This window comes from Astatotilapia calliptera, chromosome 3 (genome assembly GCF_900246225.1).
Source record: "Astatotilapia calliptera chromosome 3, fAstCal1.2, whole genome shotgun sequence".
NCBI classification, from domain to species: domain Eukaryota; kingdom Metazoa; phylum Chordata; class Actinopteri; order Cichliformes; family Cichlidae; genus Astatotilapia; species Astatotilapia calliptera.
The window spans coordinates 39,565,128-39,571,412 of NC_039304.1; positions in this window are offsets into that span (position 1 = coordinate 39,565,128).

Sequence of the window (6,285 nt, forward strand, 5' to 3'; positions counted from 1 at the left end):
ACTTTGTAGAAAGCAGCTGGTCTGAGTGATGTGATCAGAGTGCAGTAGATAATGTCTGACAGCAGTTTGAAGAGGAAATGGATTCTGTTCTGTTCTTCACTCATCACCTACCTGACAGCTGACACCTCACACCTGTTTCTCACCTGCAGGTCAACAAGGAGGACAGAGTGGATGGACCTGCTGGACTGAATGTTTGTCACTTTTTGCTTCTGTTGTTGCTTTTTCTATGACCTCTTTTCACAGAAAAAGATCTACACAGTGTCATGGTCCCCGTGCCTGCTCAGCTGGCCCTGTGTGGCTACATGTTATGTTTTGTCTATTCTCTCTCTCCTCTCTCTCTGCTCGCTGCCTGGGCGGAGCTCATTGTGAGCTCCCGGCCTCCACCACCTGTAGGCAATCACCTGTGGCTCCTCACCTTGTTTGGTAAATGGCCTGCATTTGTATAGCGCTTTTCTAGTCCATAGGATCCCAAAGCGCTTTACACTACATTCAGTCATCCACCCATTCACACACACATTCACACACAGGTGATGGCAGCTACATTGTAGCCACAGCTGCCCTGGGGCGCACTGACAGAGGCGAGGCTGCCGGACACAGGTGCCACCGGGCCCTCTGACCACCACCAGTAGGCAAACATGGGGTTAGTATCTTGCCTAAGGATATTTGGCATGCAGCCAGGAGGCAGCCTGGGATCGAACCACCGACCTTCTGATTAGTGGCTGACCTGCTCTGCCACCTGAGCTACAGCCACCCATGTTTGCTCCCGCTACTTAAGGCAGTGACTGAGAGCACCTCGCCGCTGGACTATTGAGTAACGCTCGTCAGTGCTACTTTAGCCTCAGCCAGTTTTGAGCTCCGTGAAAGTTCCGTGCTAACTCTTGTTCTCTGTATGCAGATTTCTCGTGCTTGGTTTGGGGACTCTGGACGCTTTTCCCGACTCCTCTCTGCACCCCTGGGAACCCTGGCCCCCTTCTCCTTCACCTGTATATAGTGCACCTGGAGTGTGTAAATAAACCTGTTTTTCTGAGATTTCAGTCTGCGCCGAGTCCTCCCTGCTCCTCCGTCACGGAGGTAAAAACAAATCTTTTTTTACGAGTACAAAATATTTATGACCACATTTTGAGCCCATAGAGTTTTCCTTTTTTTGAGTTGTTTCTGTATGTGGCATCCCTGTCCCCCCACTGGTAAACTCATCTATATTGATGTGCCTGTTTGTGCTTTTATGTTAAATCGTTACTAATAAATTGACAATTTGCTTTATCACTAGACCACGGCCCTCTATTGAGTATAACAGACCTGAGCATCTTCCTGGTAATTAGCATTACTTCGATCCAGTGTTCTCCGGGTGAAATTCCAGGGTGGCGTTGTCGGTTGTCTGTTAAATTGTGAAGAGTATTTATTCCATCCCAGCCTTGTGCTGCCACATTTAGTTTAAGATCTACATTCTGATATTCTGATGAGAGAGAGGTTGAGTCTCCATGAACAGCTTTACTGCTGCTGTTTGACATCTTCGATCCAGCTTAGATTATTCCCACTGATGATGAAATGCACTAGCTTAAAAAAAGTCAGAATGTGGAGTATAAGATGTCATATTTAAATCCAGTAACATGAAAAAATGATGAAAAAATGATTTATTGTAAATCTCTTCTTTTGGTCCATCTGTGCCTCTTTCTTGGACCAACAGGGGGGCCGTGATCCACACTTTGGGAATCACTGCTATAGTGACTCAATGATCTATTTTTTTTGTGGGGTAGCATGTAGATTACTTTATATTCCTGTAAGAGTATATTTGTTTTATTTGTTTGTTATTAACAAATTTTCAACATGTATTATTACTGAGTGACGGCTTTGCTAAATCCAGCTGTGAGCTTTTTGACTGTTTCTGGGGACACTGAGCAGCAGCACAGATCTATACTGTGACAGTATAATGGATGGTATGTGTGTTTATTTATTTAATCACTTAGTCTCAGCTCAGCCTTTTTGCATATAAATATCTTCCAGTCATACAATATGCCAGCATGATTTCAAGATAGTAAGTTTAGACTGATCGAAGCAGGAACTGAGTAAAAATGTGACCTGAGTGTGAGGTATGTCTGAAAGACATACCTCACACTCAGACACTCAGGTTAGACCTGACTAACCCACAATAAATAAATAATCAAGTAACTAAAAATTATTTTTATTCAGGCCATGGTGTAATAATGATCACTAAACCTTTGAAAATAGTCCCTTTAACCTTCCTAACATTAAAGATGATATTTTAATAAAAACGTAACATATTTACTTTTACAAATAGAGACAATATGAACCAGAAAAACCTGTGTGGGCCTGTCACTGTGAAAAATTTGAAGCCTCCAGTTTTTGTTTTTTTTGTTTTATCTGAACCAGGAAGTGTTTTGAATGCAGGGCAGAGCTCTGACTCTGCAACCAAAGGGTAAGGTTGAGGGTAAAAACCTGTTTCAGTGTAGCGTACAGGTGTTCAGCAGTACTGGGAACAGTGGGTGTGTTAGTGGAGGCGCTTAATGAAATGATCCCAGGAAGCAGGTTGTGAGATTTTTATACTATCCTATGCCACCTTATACTTCTAATCAAAGAATTGTCGAATCATTATACAGCTATAGGCCACATTATGTCTTGGATTAAAGATGTAAAATCATTACTGTTTTATGATGCACTATACTGCTGATTTATAAGAAATACTGTTTGTGAAGAATCATGGCCTTCCTTTTCTGAGTACAAAGAGAACAGAACATACCGTAGAGCTTTTCTGCCCTATCTCATCAGGAGGAGATAAAACAGGAAGCCAAGGTCGTCACGTAGGTGCCGTAAGAGAGAAAGAATGTGAATGCTTAGTGTGGCGGAGGGCTGAAGCTATAAGACTGTGAGAAACGGTCAGACACTTTGACATTTTGCAGGAAACCCCGCCTTGCTCATCTCCTGTCAGGATGTTTAAGCTCAAAGTGTGTAAGGAATTATGAGAAGTGTATGGAATAAAGAGATTGTTGATTGAGCATTTATATACTGAGTGTTTATACACCCACACACCATCAGGCTGTTTAACTCCTCTCTGGAGGGGAGAGGGAGGGGAAACAGGAGGACAAAGGAGGGGGGAACAACTAAGCTGTAGTGCCTCTTCACTGTGCAAGGCTTTTTGTTAATAACCAACGGTGCAATAGACTCACAACATTTGAAATGTACAATTCCCTTGTATTCTTATTCCTATTTATTCTATTTATCCCTTTTGTATCCTCTGTATTTATATATGTGTATATATGCTATTCTGCTCACATTCTGTAACTTCTGTTGGTGCTGTGCTATTGGAAACTGAATTTCTCAGAGGAATCCACCCGAGGGATTAATAAAGTTTTATCTTATCTTGTCTCTCTTGTTGTTCTTCCTTCAGCCCAAACAACAAAGATTTGGGATATTTAACAAGGTGTAGCAGGCCTCCTATTTTCATTACAGATAACTCGGTTCAAACTTTAAATGTTGTTTGACAACATCTCACAGCTGTGTTTCAACATGTTTTTTGACAGCATTTCCTTTATAACCTTTTAACCTTTATAACAGGATTAAATATGCTGGGATCAGTGAAGTAGAAAAAGTTCACAGTGTGACATTGATGAGTGTTTCTAACTCAAACTGTGAACTTCTGCTGATTAAAACACTTTAATGTTGTATTGAGTGACTGTAATAATAAAAACAGGTGCAGCAGGAAGAAAACGGGATGGAAAACAAAGCGGTAACTGACTTGAGAATCCAAACATGGCTCTCAGTGCTGCGTTACTATTTGTGAATCCAGCTGAATTTAAAGCGAGTTCAGTGTCACCTGTAGAGGCAAACAGGAGGCAGGGAGTGAAATCCAGCAAACAGACACACATGTCCCAGCAGGCATTTCATCCACTTCTGCTCACCAAAACTGAATAAAACTATTCTGAATTTCCAAATGATGAAAAGAATAATTATTATGAAACCTGAGACTAATCAAAAAACACGCCAAGGGTTGATGGTGCACCAAAACATAAATACAAATAAGTGCCTCTAATTATTTTATGGTGTCTGTTTCCACACGTGCCCCGACTGCAGCGAGAAGTATTTCTTACTTCCGCCGCGGGGGTTGTGTTTTTAGTAGCGTTTGGCACATGTGCATTTAAACATGCTACTCCCTTGAAATTAAAGATAACACAGAGAAGGAAGACAGGAAAAACTGTTTGTTACTCTACCTTTATTTCCAAACTTTATAGTTAACACACACAGATCCTGTTCGTTTCTGCTGTTTCCTAAGCACAGAATGTTTTTCATACCTTTTCTGCAAGAGTGTGTGGAGATACAGAAATTCTTTTATTGCTGCCATATAACCTACAGCATTACAATTGGATTAATAACATTCTTTACAGCATTATTCCATTTAATAATATTTCTCACAGTATTGATATTGCATTAAAGTCGTTTATTGAAGATGTTAATTTAAGGATCCTTTTATTATGTTAACTTTTATTACAGGTACGGCCAGGAGTATTTCGTACACATTGCATATTTGTGCTTATTTCGAGTTGATGTTCGGTTCATTAAAGGTTTTAAGCTTCACTGGTGTGACTGTCCACGTGATCCATGGTGTGGGAAACTAGAACATAGAAGGATGATTGGATGCATGCTTACAATACATATAACACAGATAATCTAGGAATGTGTCAGGCCTGAGGCCTTAACTCATTTAGCTTCCAACTGCATTTTGGTCTACTTGGTAACAGATGACTGGAGTCGACAACCAGCCCTCAGAGACCTTGAAGGCTTGAAGTTATTACCTTGTTTGGAAGGTGTTATAGAAAAGAGTAGTTCTATGTCTGTTTATAGCCATCTAAGATGTACCATTTACTGTAACTGCCGTCTTTAACCTATTTTTACGCCATGTGGGGGGGGGGGGGGGGGGGGGGGGGGGGGGGTGTACCTCACTGCTTTATAAGTGTTCTCAACATGTATTTTTGTCAGAAGACGTATGCTGATGTTTTCTCCTGGGTGTTAATAAACTCACCGTTTGATTGCACTTTTCTGGGGCCTCCGTGGTTTGTGACACTGCTCTACATTGATTGATTTCACGACAAGTGTTTTTTTATGAGTATGTGGGTTGTGTTAGTAATGAGGGTGTTTACAGAGTTAGACTGACTCTAATGAGAAGGATGTTAAATAAATTAGAATGGGATTTTCTATAAGTCCCAAATGTTGACATTTTGCAGTGTTTTCATGAGAAACAGGGAACATGAGAGCTCGTTGTAGCTGTTGCAGGCATTCAGATGGGCCTGTTTTATACAGAAAAACACGAGCAGGAGACATAAGTTGTGTTCAGTCTGCAAACTCTTCCTCATCTATTTATTAAACAGAATTTCACCATCTTTTTTTGTCCATGTACACACTGTCATCTTGTCGTCACATAAAAACACAACGTTAACTCAGGTTAAGATCTTTAAACCCACCTGGTTACCTTGTTTGTTTAGGTATAAATTTACACAATAATGACCTTTTATTGATCCTGTTAAGGTTCAAAATTGAGGAAGGAGAGTACAAACCACCCTTGGTCCAGAAGCTCTTGGTCAAACGATGATTTTTAATGAATACACACGTGTGGGAAGAACACTCTGTACGCAGACAGCAAGTGATCTTCGACTTACTAAAGCACAAACAATTATTTTATAACATCAGGGCTTGATTTACTGACGCCCCTTCATGCGTCACAGACAGGATATATACATACGTCAATATCAAAACAACCATGACTTTTAACACAGAAGATCATCTTCTATTTTCATGGCCGATTCCTCTGGTCAACCTTTCAGTTCCTCTTTCTTGCCGAGAAGACAAGGACGGTTCCTCTTTTACCGAGACACTTTCGCCGTTACAATCCAGACATGACTAATCTCTCTCTCCTCTAAATAAATCTAACTCATGTGTGTGTGTCACGACCTCACATGCTCTTTCTCAATTCACCTGTTGCACTTCTGACCTTTTACCAGAACAGAGGCTCATCCTTATGTGTTACAACCTAACTGGGACTATGTATATGTCCTCTACTAAATAAATGTTTTAACCAAGAACCTCTACTAAAAGTGTAATTCAAGAATATGAACATATAAAAGATATTAAAATGAACTGTTGTGTAAGCATGTACTGCAATTCCTTCTATGTTCTAGATTTCCCTCAGCATGGATCATCTAGACACTCTCACTAGGTGAAGCTTTAGACCATTAATGAACCTGAACATCAACTCAAATAAGCACAGATATGCAATAT